General features: G+C 47.4%; 1 protein-coding gene across 2 annotated transcripts in view; it reads right to left on the reverse strand.

Moving 5' to 3' along the window:
• The window catches only part of NAMPT (nicotinamide phosphoribosyltransferase), an 86,754-nt gene that overhangs the window by 70,008 nt on the left and 1,322 nt on the right, over window positions 1-15,424 (reverse strand). The window lies entirely within an intron of this gene.

Raw genomic sequence — 15,424 nt, forward strand, 5'->3', positions numbered from 1 at the left:
GATGGCAGCCTTTTCGGATACTCCTCCATACCAGGTAAAAGAGTCTGCGACAAAGGGTTAATGACGGAGACGTCAACTTCCCCTCGCTTCCCTCGGCGGTTAGCACAAGTCGATCAACGTACTGTTGATCATCATCCATTGATCTACCAATGCGCAGACGCATGTCAACACGAGCCTTCACCAGCAATAACAGTTCATTCTTTCGACACTAGGTTACACTGCTTTCCATCACAGAGTGTGGTTGTTTTCTGGTAAGCAGCTCCTTTACCATAAACAAATTCAGGTTCTTGGTCATTCGCCTGTCACCTGTGAATGGCCGTCTTTGGCTATGGAGGGCAAAACAATGACTTTATTGACCGATGCGGCTCTGGGAATCAACAGTGCTGCTGTGTTCAAAAGTGTCCTTTTTGATAAAAGGCCAAATCAAACTCCTGGCGTGTCATGTCCAAGTAAGGGACCAGCAAGGCCTGAGCAGCCACAGTTAACGTCCCCATCAGCTATTTTATTGCCATTTCAATAATCGATTGTGGTCCTGGAAATCTGGGCTGACAGGATGGCCTAGAGGTACGCACACTCCCCTCTTAGCGATCTAGCCTGCATTTGAATCCCGACGCAGCTATAAACTGTCAACCCGGTGTTTCACAGGCAGGGTGATTCATCAATGTGTGTGCCACCCCTTGGATGGATGTTAAATGGGAGTCCCGGCTGCCGACATTAGTTGGTGGACGTTAAATAACCCACCGTGTCCTCCGCGAAGAATAGTTGAGCTATTGCCTGCACCATGAACAAATTCCAAACTACAAAGTCCTGCCCTAAGTAATCGAGCGTCAGGCCTGGGCAGGTGATTCTTGAAAGACGTAGGCGAAAAACTCCCCCCGACCAATCCCACAAAAATGTAGGATATTTTTGTGGCCATTAAACGAACAACATTGTGACAATGGAAATATTCCTATTGTTTTTACAGGAATGCAATGTGCCTTCAACCAATCATCATTATGCTTCAAGGAAATTCGTTTTTATAAATGTTTTTTTTTTTCCTTTTGCTTGAAACACTCATAACTTCACAAATGATACGAGTAAAAACCGATATCTAGCATGATATCTCAAAAGGTTGGATGGATTCGGACGAAACTTGGACAGGTTGGGTGCGTTGCAAGGACGAATCGATTCGATTTTGGTGAAGATCCCAATCCGGATCTGGATACGAGAATTATTTAATTTTTAAAGTGGTTCTTCACCATCGAGAGATTGGGCCAAAAAACGAGATAGTACTGTATAGCACGATATCTCAAAAATGTATTGGGACTGATATGTTCTCATGGATCAGGCATTACGTGGCGGCGGTATGCGCTCCACCGAGTGCATACTGCACTCATCATAGATCTATCCAAATTTGTACAGGGCACAAAGTGAAAAACACATATAGATTGGAATGAGCTCGAAATACCCACTCAGAGATTTTTAATGGCTCTCCGGTGGCTTCCTATACTCTACTTGCACGTTTACGCGACCTCGAGATTTTGTTTACTCCAGCGATGGAATTTGACACGTCTTGTATTTTATCAGATGGACTCGAGTCCTTCTAATCTTGTCACAGTGGGTAGGTACACTGGACCATTTATACTGAATTTGCGACGAGAAAAACGTGTTCTCATCCAATGGTTTTTGTCCGTGAGCACCGTTGGTCAATGGGCAAATCTTCAGGTTGGTGGAGAAGTCCTCGTTAAATATACCAATGTAAGCAGGTCATCCTGTAGTAAACAGAAGTCGTGCACAACCCCAACATGGAGATACATGTTCTCCACAACATGTTGGTTTGGGAATTACCGCTTGAAATAGTGGATAATCGGACTTGGGAAGGAAAAGTAGTAATAATAATAATAATAATAATAATAATAATAATAATAATAATAAGCCATTTCCAACTTCACTTCGTATTTCAAATAATTAATGATCTTTAATTTTATCGATTTGTTTTATGTTTTTGAACACCAAATCTAGACTCGTTTAAGATTGAGGTGACAGTGGGGGTAAAAGGACAACACACCAACAGTGGGGCAAAAGGCAGAAGCAAGGGAACGAAAGAACAAGAAAAGAGGAGAGAGGGGAGGAAACACAGTCACCTGAAGGCAAGAGTGTTGGGTGAGATAGGGTTAATGGAGGTAGAAATATTGCTGGTCAGTCAGGGTTGGACATAAGAGTTTGGTGAGGACTTTATATTGTTACGGAAATGGCCCTTATTGGACTACTAAATATAGGATAAGCTCAGTTCCCCCATTAAAAGCATGTATCGAGAGGTTGTTTGGTAAAATGGACGTTATATGCATGTCGGGAGGTGTAAGAGGCTGTTTATTGTTTGTGTGGTGGTGGAACGAGGGCTCCCTCTTCTTCTTCCCCTTCACAGATAAGTCCCGCCCAGTCGGCTGAGAGGGTGTGGCCAAAAAGAGGAAGTGACGCGAAGGGGAGGAGTTTGTCGGCTTCGCCAAGAGAGGTGGGCTCGTGTGTCGAAGGAGCGAACGAAAAGAAAGTGTGGTGAAACTGTGAGCGCCGTGGTGGCGCCAATCGGCTGTACACGGGACAGCTGTGTCTGTTTTTCGTGAGGAACGAGCTGAAAGAAAGGCAGGGAAGGCAACAGAGAAACGACGAGTGTCGAGTCGCGATCTGCTGGATGAGCAGAGGCTTCGAAGTGGGTGAACATAAGAGAGGCTGCCCGCACGTCGAATCGGCGACCGATTCTGAGGAAAGAAAAGGTGATTCGACAGAGAGGGAAACTGAGACGACGGAGTTGGGAAGTCGGGCTTCGAGGCGGTAAGGCAGGAGAGGAGACGCCGGAGCCTCTGATGGTCCCTGCTCACACTAACGGCTCGATACGTTTGCCGATCTGCTTGACGGAGCACGGCACATCGATTTGGGCCTTGTCTGGTGAACAGGCCAGGCCTGGATTTGTATGTTGGACCTTGAGAGAGATTGGCTGAGGCCCATCGTCAACATTGCGGGGGGCCGGAACGCGCTGAGGACGACGTGCGCATGCGGTGCCTTGAGAAGGAAGAGTACGGCGCCACCATCTTGCCACGCGGCGCGTTCGAGCTGGGAGTTCGAATCTGTGGACATCCGCCTGTTGCGAGCAACATTCGTGCTTTTGACACTGTCCTCTCGTCCATGAAACCTCACCAAGTACTCTGTCTTGTCTTGCATGCATGCTGTCTGTCTGTCTGTCTTTGTCTGCATGTTGTTTAAGGTATATCTCGGTAGCAACCCCCTCGAAATCTGTAGTCCGTGGTTCCCTAGTTAAGAACGGGTTGGGGATTGTTAATAAAAACATTGTCGTGAATTTTGCTTGTGTTGTGATCTCTGATGTTCCCCAATAAATCTGCTTAATTCGGATGAAGTTGCTGCTATGGATTAATTGGGGTCGCGTCGAGGAACGATCCGTTCCATTGGCATATAAAACCAAAATGGTTACAGACTGGCAGAAAACGCTCGGCATCTGACAAAACCAGTCTGTAACCAGGGGTTCTATTTGCCCAACTGGCAAGGTACAAGGAGTACGTTGGTATCGCGATTGAAGACGCATGACCCGAGGCCTGTGCCGAGCCGGCCGGCGTTATAAACCCCGGAGATGGTGGTGGTGAGGGTGGCGCCTAGGACCGGGTGAGAATCCCGCCACCCTGGATCCGCAACAATATTACTCTCCCCTTCGCCCGTTCTTCTTTGAAGTGTCTCTGTGATGTCCCTCTACTCTGCTGTTGGTGCGTTTCCTCCCTTTCCACTATGTTATCCATGTTACCTCACCTACACGAAGCGAAAAGCAGGGTTAAAGCAATTGGTTCACTTTGTCAACTCACGGCGCCTAGGTTGGCTCCACCTTCGAGTCATTAATAGAAGATCACAATGTCATTTGAGACTGGTGATTTCAAAAACTTGGCATGACTGCAGAAATTCAATGCTCCCAACACACTTCACGTGCAAAAGGTCAAACTCAAATTAACACAGGGAAGTAAAGGCACCAGGGTCAGGAATCAAAGGGGAAACCTGCCTGGTGTTCACTCATGATCTGCCGTGATCCCAGGTTCCAATCCCACTCGACAACGTCGGTCTCATAATGTCCTTAGAATTGTCGCGACGCATGCACAATCTCCGAAGAGATCCTGCACCGACAACGCATTTGACCATCGAGTGCATGACCGAAGATTACCGTGATAAACATCATGCAATGAAACTCAACACAAAGCTCCAAAAACAAACCACCTTGGCAAATCCTTGGCATTTTGTTTCCAAAAGGCTTTATTTGTCACCTCATCACGATGAGCAGCGTTCCAATAATATTAAATCAACGACCCTGGCCAGGATGGGTTTCGGAGGCTCTTCCCCTGGGATCATCGTCATGATCCCATGAGCAAATGGAACGCAAGCTCGTGCGTGTGAGGTTTCCATTCAATTCTTTTTTTTAATTAAAAACATGTCAAAATAAATAAAATGAACCACTGCATTTGACACACCAAAACATACAATTACAAGTGAAGTTTTCAAACATATGCCGTTTTGGGGTTACAGGTATGAGCACTTTCCTCTGTGTTGCGGAGCCTGGGTTTGAAGACCGACCAAACTGTAAACCATCATCCTGGTGTCTCGCATGCAGGGTGATGCATCAATGTGTGCGTCGTCCATCAGATGGACCGTCTTTCACGAAAAGTGGGAGAGTTATTGCTGGCACCCTCAAGAAATTACAAATTCGTGTCATGATTGACATCTGGAAAGTAATGGGATACCACACAACACGACAGAGACCACCCTGAAATTTTTTTTTTTTTTTAAACAGACACGAAAGAAAACTACCCGGCAAGACAAAAAAAACAAACAAACAAGAAAGAGAGCCATCAGAGATTGCAGACCATTGCCAGGACTCGTTTTGTGTGGTGTATCCTGTGCGGCGTTAGTGTACTGGTGTGTTACGTAATTAATAAGAAATATAACTGGAACCGCCTCTTTATAACTGCTGGCAGTGATGACCGGGTGCCAAGACGTCCCTCTTTGATCGGACACCTGACCTTGACCCATGATGTATTTTTTTTATAATTATTCAATTGAATTCAGAATGGAATTAAAAGAAATACAATTCAAATCAAATGGAAGACCAAGCATTCTTGCATTGGAGTACGTAATCAGAAGGAACCCAAACAAGCAAATAGAAAAGATGAAGTGATCAGGAGGAACTGGATAGGATTCACATTTCAGCTGCTACTCCTTCCTCTACCCTCAAACACATCCAGGCACAGCCAAGTGAGCCTCATTCAAAATAAAATAAAATAAACCAGAACCCTGATCAAAAAAATTAAATAATACTGCCTGCCAGACCATGTGTCCGATCAAGTTGAAATTTTAAGCATGTATTCCCCATCACTACTAGATCATAAATGTGAAGTTTTATGTCAATTGGTTAAGCAGTTCCAGATAAAACATTATTTAATCTTTTTCTTTAATCCAATATGGCTGCCAAACCATGTGACATACGACGTCATATGTGTGAACCTTTTGTTCCTCATGGATAGGCGGGAATATTTGTAAAGTTTCGCCTCAATCTGTTCAACCATTTCAGAGATGAAGATTTTTGAATGTTATTTTAAAAAAGCAATGTGGCTGCCGAATCGCATGACTGATAATGCCATCAATATATATATATATATATATACATTTTTTTTTTGTGGACCATTTTATCCCTAGATGACCCACAAAATATTTCATACTGACCAGAAGTAGCGTTCTACATATGCACTTATGACATCATAAAAAAAATATATATATCACATTCCCCATGAGTACGACTTGCCATGTGTTCCCAAAGTTCCAAAAGTTTCAATATTTTCCTTGTAGCAGTTCTTGAGATAGAGGTCCAAAGTTTTTCGTTTTTCCAACATGGCTGTCATACCACGTGACCTATGATGTCATAATTATGATTAAAACATTCCACATGAGTAGACGCACCAATGGTGACATTTTTGTATCAATCTGACAGGCAGTTGGAGAGAAAAATGAAGTTTCATATCTCCATGATCTCTGAAAAAACAAAAACCTGGAAATCAATTTGGTTCTTACAAGTCGATAGTGCTACTGTTTAATGAGTTATAGCACTTAGTTTGGTCATGATCATAACTTGGAGGTCAATCGGACTTGAAATGGCGTTTTTATCGCAATTTGAAAGTTTTGACCCGACCCCCCGATCCCCGATCCATTCAACCCCCGACCGCTAAGAAGGGTGTTGGTGTGACACCCCAATGAGACATATGGTTGGATGCAGAATTGGAAGATGCACATTTTGGATTTGGTTTGAAGTCGATACGACCGTTTTAGCGGACGTTATTGCAAAAATAAGAATTTCGGTTTTTCGGTGACCTTGACCTTTGATCTAGATTCACCAAAAACGACAAGTGTCTAAGTTGGACCATGACCGACGCCTGTACCCAGTTTGGTCATGATCGCGGAAATGGTGTGGCTGCTACAGGGTAAACAACACACACAAACAAACAGACAGACAGACACACACACAGAATGACACACAACCGACCAACATAATTGCCGAAATCCGAAGGATTCCGGCAATTAACAAACAAACAAACGGACCCAAATAGAATGCCATCTCCTTTGGGGAAGGGAATTTAAATAAATAAATAAAATCACCACCCGGCACGACCAAACAACGCAGAGCAATCTTTGCCCAGGAACTCCTTCGGCAGCACTGATGCTCCGTTGTAAGGTGCATTTTATTGATGGAATAATTTTATTATAAATTTTGAAGAGCACGCGACCAAGTTTCATTCTCCCCCCCCCCAAATGGAGCGGTTTCGAAGATGCAGAGGTCCAAAGTTTTTCTTTTTTTCCAAAATGGCTGCCACGCCGAGTAACCTATGGCATCGTGATTACACTTAAAACTACGTGAGTAGTCGCACCAATGGTGAAAATTTTCTCAATCAGATAAGCGGTTGCAGAGAAAACAGAGAAAATTAGCATGGACGGACGGACGGACAACCCAAAAACATAATGCCACCGGCTACTTCGTCAGCGGAAGCATTACAGAAGGCATTGTGTATATTATTATGACCACATTATTGTGTTCGAGCCTTGAGGATGGCCGAGAGGTATGAACACTTGCCTCGGTTTGAATACCGACCCAGCAAAAACTGTCACCTCGGTGTTTCTCAGGCAGGGTGATTAATCAATGTGTGTGACGTCCCTCGGAGGGACGTCTGCTTGCATTCGATGGTGGACGTCAAAGATCCCACGGTGCACTTCGCGAGAAGGAGGAAAGCTGTCGCCGGGCACCCTGAACAAATTCTAAATTCATGCCCTGACCTACAGGGGGCACTGCATCAGTGGCACAGCTGGGCCCACAGCTAATGATGCCACCCCAAAGCCTTGTGTTGCACTTGAACGAAGAAGAAGAATCGTGTTTACATACATACACAGGTTTCAGTGTTGCGATAATCTATCTATAATTCCAGCAATATGTGTGTGTGTGTGTGTGTGTGTGTGTGTGTGTGTGTGTGTGTGTGTGTGTGTGTGTGTGTGTGTGTGTGTGTGTGTGTGTCTGCGACCGCCGTTTCTCGACGACCGCCGGTCCGATCTGATTGAAACTTGCCAGGGATATTGCCGGGGCCCCGCAGATGTGCCTTTTCGAGGTTTGATATCAATCGGACAAGCAGTTCCCAAGTTACGGCCATTTTACTGCTTTTTCAGTGTTGAAAAGGTGTATATATGGCAGCTGAAGGTGTTGTTCCACCTTCTCACCTTATCATGCCAATTTTTTCCCAAATTATTAATAACCGGACGATCACCCGTCCGATCTGATTGAAACTTGCCAGGAATATTGCCGGGGACCCGCTGATGTGCATTTTCAAGGTTTGATATCAATCGGACAAGTGATTCCCAAGTTACGGCCATTTATCTGTCGACCAATGACAAGACACGGTGCTATGACAACACGAATGATGTCACAATTAATGTTTATTCATTTATTATTATTATTTTATTTGCACGATTGACGGTCCGATCTGATTGAAACTTGCCAGGAATATTGCCGGGGACCCGCGGATGTGCCTTTTCGAGGTTTGATATTAATCGGACAAGCGGTTCCCAAGTTACGGCAATTTATCTGTCGACCAATATCTGCGAGAGAGGGGAGGCCAGAGAGGGGGCGGCGAGAGAGGGGGCGGCGAGAGAGGGGCGGCGAGAGAGGGGCGGCGAGAGAGGGGGCGGCGAGAGAGGGGCGGCGAGAGAGGGGGCGGCGAGAGAGGGGGCGGCGAGAGAGGGGCGGCGAGAGAGGGGCGGCGAGAGAGGGGCGGCGAGAGAGGGGCGGCGAGAGGGGCGGCGAGAGGGGGGCGAGAGGGGGCGAGAGGGGGGCGAGAGGGGGGCGAGAGGGGGGCGAGAGGGGGCGAGAGAGGGGGCGAGAGGGGGGCGAGAGGGGGGCGAGAGGGGGCGAGAGGGGGCGAGAGAGGGGGCGAGAGGGGGCGAGAGGGGGGCGAGAGGGGGCGAGAGGGGGGCGAGAGGGGGCGAGAGGGGCGAGAGGGGGCGAGAGGGGGCGAGAGAGGGGGGCGAGAGAGGGGGCGAGAGAGGGGGGCGAGAGAGGGGGCGAGAGAGGGGGCGAGAGAGGGGGGCGAGAGAGGGGGGCGAGAGAGGGGGCGAGAGAGGGGGCGAGAGAGGGGGCGAGAGAGGGGGCGAGAGAGGGGGCGAGAGAGGGGGCGAGAGAGGGGGGCGAGAGGGGGGCGAGAGAGGGGGGCGAGAGGGGGGCGAGAGAGGGGGCGAGAGGGGGGCGAGAGGGGGCGAGAGGGGGGCGAGAGGGGGGGCGAGAGGGGGGCGAGAGGGGGGCGAGAGGGGGCGAGAGGGGGCGAGAGGGGGCGAGAGGGGGCGAGAGGGGGGCGAGAGGGGGCGAGAGGGGGGCGAGAGGGGGCGAGAGGGGGGCGAGAGGGGGGGCGAGAGGGGGGCGAGAGGGGGGCGAGAGAGGGGGCGAGAGAGGGGGCGAGAGAGGGGGCGAGAGAGGGGGCGAGAGAGGGGGCGAGAGAGGGGGCGAGAGAGGGGGCGAGAGAGGGGGGCGAGAGAGGGGGCGAGAGAGGGGGGCGAGAGAGGGGGGCGAGAGAGGGGGCGAGAGAGGGGGGCGAGAGAGGGGGCGAGAGAGGGGGCGAGAGAGGGGGCGAGAGAGGGGGTGAAAGAGAGAGGGGGAGAGAGAGGGGGGAGAGAGAGGGGGGAGAGAGAGGGGGGAGAGAGAGGGCTGCACATACTGGCACTCACCTACGGGCACGGACCTATGGGCCCGTACTAGTTATATCAAATGCAATTTAAAGTATGTTTAGAATGATTGAAAAACAGATGGCAGCTCAGCCCTCGCTGCCAAAAACATGTCATGAAACAAGGTAGGGATAATTGCAGAATGGTCAAACGGAACAAAGCATTTCTATTGAACAATGCCGACGCAAGTAACCATTCTGAACAAATTTATATGTTTGTTGTTTAACTTGTAATGAATAGTTTTGGAGAGGATTCACAAGCCTTATCCTACCGTTGGATGTGTTGTTACCCATTGGTGGGGGCTGTGGGTGGTTACATTGTGCTCAAACAAGCCCGTTGGGAGCTTTCTCTGATATCCGTTCTAATTTCCTCCAGATATTTGTCCGTTACCAAGACTGCCATAAAGCTGTATTTAACACTTATTAGCAAAATCTGTCAAACAATGCCAGAAGGTCAAATCTATCAACTTGCCAAGTTAACAAAAAAAATTACTTTTGTTTCACTCTTAATGCCTGGCCATGGAGGAAATTAAATACCGGAAATACAATATGCACCCTCCCTGGACACACTCCCCGAAAGGACACAAAGCCAACACGCGTGACTCGCACACAAATATCAGGTCAGTCAGGTTTCTTGACTGCCACTGGTAACATGTAACCCAGTGCTACCGGCCGCATGGTCGCATCGTCGATGACTAAACGGACTACCCTCAATGGCTTGCCAGTAGGGAGGGTGACCGACACCCTGCAGGACTAAAAATAATACCTGCTAAAGGACCGATGAGTTCCTTCAGGGAGCCAACAGCCATACAGTAAGGAGATGGCGTCTCCGAAAAAAAAAAAAACACCCATCCAGTTAGACTGTTTTTTCTTGGGTATTAGGTTGTAGACAGCAACCGCTCAGGGTGGTACTATGGTTCTGACTTGGGAGTGTTAAAGTGGTGCCTGGAGCCACCTTACCCTCTCCGTGTCAGGATTGCTGGTCTTACTTTCTGTCTCACTCAAACTATAGCTACCGGGCGAGCTTTAATCTCTCTTTTTTGCAAACAAACATCAAACACTTTTCAAACAAAAATCACACACTTTTCTTTCTCGCTCATTTTCATTCCTCACTTTACTTTCTCTCTCTTTTATTTCTCTTTCCTCTCATTTCCCTCATACAGCCTCCAATTAAATATAAATATGATAAAGTCCGAAAAGTTAATGGCCCCTCGTTCCCGGCATTATGAGGTGTGAAGAATCTCCTGTGATCTGCCTGTCTCTGCTGCCAACGAGAGGGGGAGGAGGGGGGGGGGCTTAGGCAGTAGTAGTAGTATCGGTTCCTCCCAAGACCCTTGCATTTTGAACCAACCAACATCCGTGGTCTTTCTTCGAATCTTTCCTCTGTTGAACATCATCGAGAAAGCTCCTCTCCGAATATCTTGCTTCTATCAGAGACCCAATTATCACATGGCATTCTTGTAAATTTTTATAACATTTCGAACTACAACCTTCACTCACGATTCCACTTCAAAGGAGGAATCTGTGTCTACCCCAACATCAACACACCTTGTGGACCTCGAATCTCCAAACTTTGATGTCATCTGACTTAAGATTTGTCTCCCGACCATCACTATCTTTCTCCGTTTTACTTACTGCTCTCCCAATTCTAAAAACTTTATAGCTTTCTTTGACTATCTTAACTCTTGCCATGAGGCCATGACATCCAAACACCCTCAAGCAGAATTTCTCCATCTCGGAGACTTCGATGTCCACCACGGGGAGTGGCTGAAGTCTTCCCACACGGATGTTGGTGGGGGTTGAAGCTCTTACATTTTCCATTCTTGATGATTTTGAGCAAATTATGACCCACCCTACCCAAATCCCAGATCGTCATGACCGCACGACCAATACTTTGGATTTATTCTTCACTTCCAATCCGTTGCATAACAACTACACAATTTCACCTCCAATTGGTTCTTCTGACCACAATCTTGTGATCATCACTTTACTTACCACCACCGCTTCTTTGACTGCTCCGATGAAACGCCAGTGTTGGCATTTCAATAATGTTGACTGGACTGGTTTACGAAACTTCTTCTATGTTTTTCCCTGGAAAGACTACTGCCTCTCCTCGGACGATGCCTCTGTCTCTGCTGAACGTATAGCTGAGGTTATTGTTGCAAGAATGTTGGCTTATATCCCCTTCTCTTTCAAGTCTATCTCTGTTTCCAATTCTTGGTTCAATAATTCCTGCTCTGCGGCCATTCGTGCAAGGGATGCCGCATATCGGACAAGGAAAAAAACTGTTCTTCCTCTGACTCACATTCCGCTTTCATATCCACCAGAAATCACTGAAAACATGTTATTCGTGAGGCGAAGCATTCCTTTATTCAAAACAAATGTGACAACCTCTCATCTTCTTCCACTAATACATCTTTCTGGTCCTTAGATAAAAGTATCTCCAACAACTTCTGCCGCTCTACCTTCCCTTCGCTTTTCCGTTCCGATGATACTATCGCCGTCTCTCCGACCGATAAAGCAACTCTTTTTGGTTCTCTTTTCTCCTTTAACTCCACACTGGATGACTCTAACATTCCATCTCCCACTGATGCTTCCCTCACCAATCCAATGTCCCTCCCTATATAATAATCTATTTTCGTGCAGTCAAAAAAATACTCCTCTCTGGACATAAGCAAGGCCGACGGGCAAGATGGCATTCCTCTCCAAGTCTTGAAGGAATGTGCTTCAGAACTTGCACCCGTGCTTGCTCGTTTGTTTAAAAACTCAAACATTTCCTCTTTCCTGGAAACATGCCTTAGCACAGCCTATTTTAAAGAAGGGTGATCGTTCAAACCCTTCTAACGACCGTCCTATTGCTCTGACTTCTGCTGTTTCCAAAGTCTTTGAATGTCTTCTCACTTCCCATTTACTCAAGCATCTTGAATCTCACAGTCTATCTGACCACCAATATGGCTTTCGCAAGGCAAGATCTACAGGTGATGTCCTTTCTTACATTACGAATGGCGGGGCCTCTTCTTTGAGAGACTTTGGGGAATCCTTTGTTGTAGGCCTTGATATCTCAAAAGCCTTTGACAGAGTTTGGCGTCGGGGTCTGATATCCAAGCTTCCCTCCTTCACTCTGCTCTCTTATATCGAGCTTTCTCTCCGACCGCTCTATCTCCGGAATTGTTTATGGTTCAACGCCTCCCCCCCTTCCCTATCAACAGCGGTGTTCGTCAGGGTTCCGTTCTGTCTCCAACACTCTTCCTTCTTTTTCTCAATGACCTTCTTTCTTCCACAAATAACCAAATGCACTCGTGTGCTGATGACTCGACATTACATTCCTCCATGTCTTTCACATCTGCCCCGTCTTCCCTCACTCGATCTACGTCTCGTTTCATCACAGCCACCTCTCACTCCAATGTATATGTGTTTTTCACTTTGTGCCCTGTACGAATTTGGATAGATCTATGATAGGTGCAGTATGCATGCCTCAAACTAGAAGGGCACTCAGTGGAGAGCGCAAACCTCCGCCACGTAATGTCTGATCCACGAGAACATATCTGCCCAATACATTTTTGAAATATCGAGCTATACAGTACTATATCGTACATGGCCTTTTCTCTCAATTGTGAAGATCCCCTTTTAAAATTCTTGTATCCAGATCCGGATCTTCACCAAAATATAAAAAAAAAATTCTTCCTTGTCACATACCAAACTTGTCCACCAAGTTTCGTCCAAATCCACCCGCAACTTTTTGAGACATCCTGCTCACAAACAGACAAACAGGGGTGAAAGCGCAACCTCTGTCCACGTTAAGTGGCATCGGTCACTGTCGCAGCGAGGGGAGGGGGGGAGGGGAGGGGGCGAACGAGACAACCGCCCTGAGTGGCACTTTTGTGATGGGAGGCAAATTTGTTTTGTTGCATCCATCATCTATCACGATCGACACTTCTGAGGACAATTTTCCTGTGGCGTGTGAAAGCGCAAGCGCAGGGAGGGGTTGAACTGTACAAATGGCCCCATCCTCAGTTTGCTGACCAATGGTTGTCACCAACGATGTCATTTGACATCTCGCCCCCGAGCGGCATTTTTCCTCGATACGCTACTGGCGTCGGTAAACGTTTGCTCATATTCGGCAGGTGACTGCACTGACGGCCGAAGAGTACGCACAATCACCTCAAAGCTGTCTAGCCCGGGTTTGAATCTCGACCCAGCGAGAAACTGTCATCCTGGTGTTTTGCAGGCAGGGCGATTCATCAATGTGCGTACCGTCCCTTGGATGTACGTTAAATGGGGGACCCGTCTGCCAGCATTAGTTGGTGTGCGTTAAAGATCACACGGTGTGCTTCGCGAAGAGTAGGCAAGCTATTGCCGGGACCACGGCCAAACTTGAAAATTTCTGCCATAATTGGTCAAACGTCAGGCCTGGAAAGTCAGTTCATAAAAGACTTGGGCCAAAAACTCCCCCCCCCCCCCCCACAAGAATCTGGGAATGTGGGAATGTGTCCGTTGAAGAAGAAAAAAAAAAAGAAGAAGAACAAGAAGAAGGGAAGTGACTATGATTAAAGGTAGGATGGACTTGGGTGAAAATGTACACAAAATACTTGCATTGCCTCTCCGACGAGGCCAAAAATCAGCATTTTTAAATGTTAAATGACGTCACAACTTTGTGTCCGAGTGGTAACAGTGTGCGTGCAAAACACCAATAGCTCAAAACCTTAAACTTGACAAAAATCATTCCCTCTTATCGTGACGACAAATATTTACATGATAAACTAAAACAACAGATTAAAAACCTGTGGGCGGGGGGGGGGGGGTGGGGGGGATAGAAAGGATATCACAAATCCTTGTCCCCTTGGATATCACAAACATTGACAAAAGACAATGCACCCGAAGGAAGTACAAACAGACAAAGATATCACATCCACAGGATTCAACGATGGGGCCTTACACCCATCCTTCAAATCATGGCTCCTGTGGACCTCAGTGTTCAAACACAATAAAACCTCCAATAAATAATAGGCATTTAATTCAAACAAACCACACATCAACACACACACACACACACACACACACACACACACACACACACACACACACACACACACACACACACACACACACACACACACACACACACACACACACACACCTCAGTATGACAAACCCTCACCATCTTTACCCTTTGGTATTACAAACCCTCACCACCTTCACCCCTCGGTATTACAAACCCTCCCATCTTTACCCCTCGGTATTACAAACCCTTACCACCTTCACCCCTCGGTATTACAAACCCTCCCATCTTTACCCCTTGGTATTGCAAATCCTCACCACCTACACCCTTCGGTATTACAAACCCTCACCACCTTTACCCCTTGGTATTACAAACCCCCACCACCTTCACCCTTCGGTATTAAAAACCCTCACCACCTTTACCCCACGGTATTACAAACCCTCACCACCTTTACCCCTCGGTATTAAAAACCCTCACCTTTACCCCTTGGTATTACAAACCCTCACCATCTTTATCCCTTGGTATTACAAACTCTCACCACCTTCACCCTTCGGTATTACAAACCCTCACCATCTTTACCCCTTGGTGTTATAAACCCTTACCACCATTGTTCCTTGGTATTACATACAAACCCTCACCACCTCCACGCTTCGGTATTAAAAATCCTCACCACCCACACCCCTCGGTATTACAAACCCTCACCACCTTTACCCCTTGGTATTACATACAAACCCTCACACACCTCCACCCTTCGGTATTAAAAATCCTCACCACCCACACCCCTCGGTATTACAAACCCTCACCACCTTTACCCCTTGGTATTACATACAAACCCTCACACACCTTCACCTCGCTCAGTAAATTTCACACCCTCACCCCTCATGACATAACACACCCTCAAAGACCTTGACCCCTCACAGTATGACACATCCTCACCTCACCTGCCAAATTCAACTCTCACCATGACACATCCTCACACACCAGGGGCACCTCTCTCTTTATCAATTTTACCCAGGGCATCTCTCTCCCCCTCTCACAATTTACCCGGAGCACCCCTCTCCCTTGGAGCACCCCTCTCCCCTCGTTCAGGCGAGAGCACCCCTCTCCCCTCGTTCAGGCGAGAGCACCCCTCTCCCCTCGTTCAGGCGAG

Source organism: Eptatretus burgeri, chromosome 2 (assembly GCF_056783735.1).
Source record: "Eptatretus burgeri isolate ZD-2024b chromosome 2, Ebu_testis_v1, whole genome shotgun sequence".
In the NCBI taxonomy this organism is placed as follows: domain Eukaryota; kingdom Metazoa; phylum Chordata; class Myxini; order Myxiniformes; family Myxinidae; genus Eptatretus; species Eptatretus burgeri.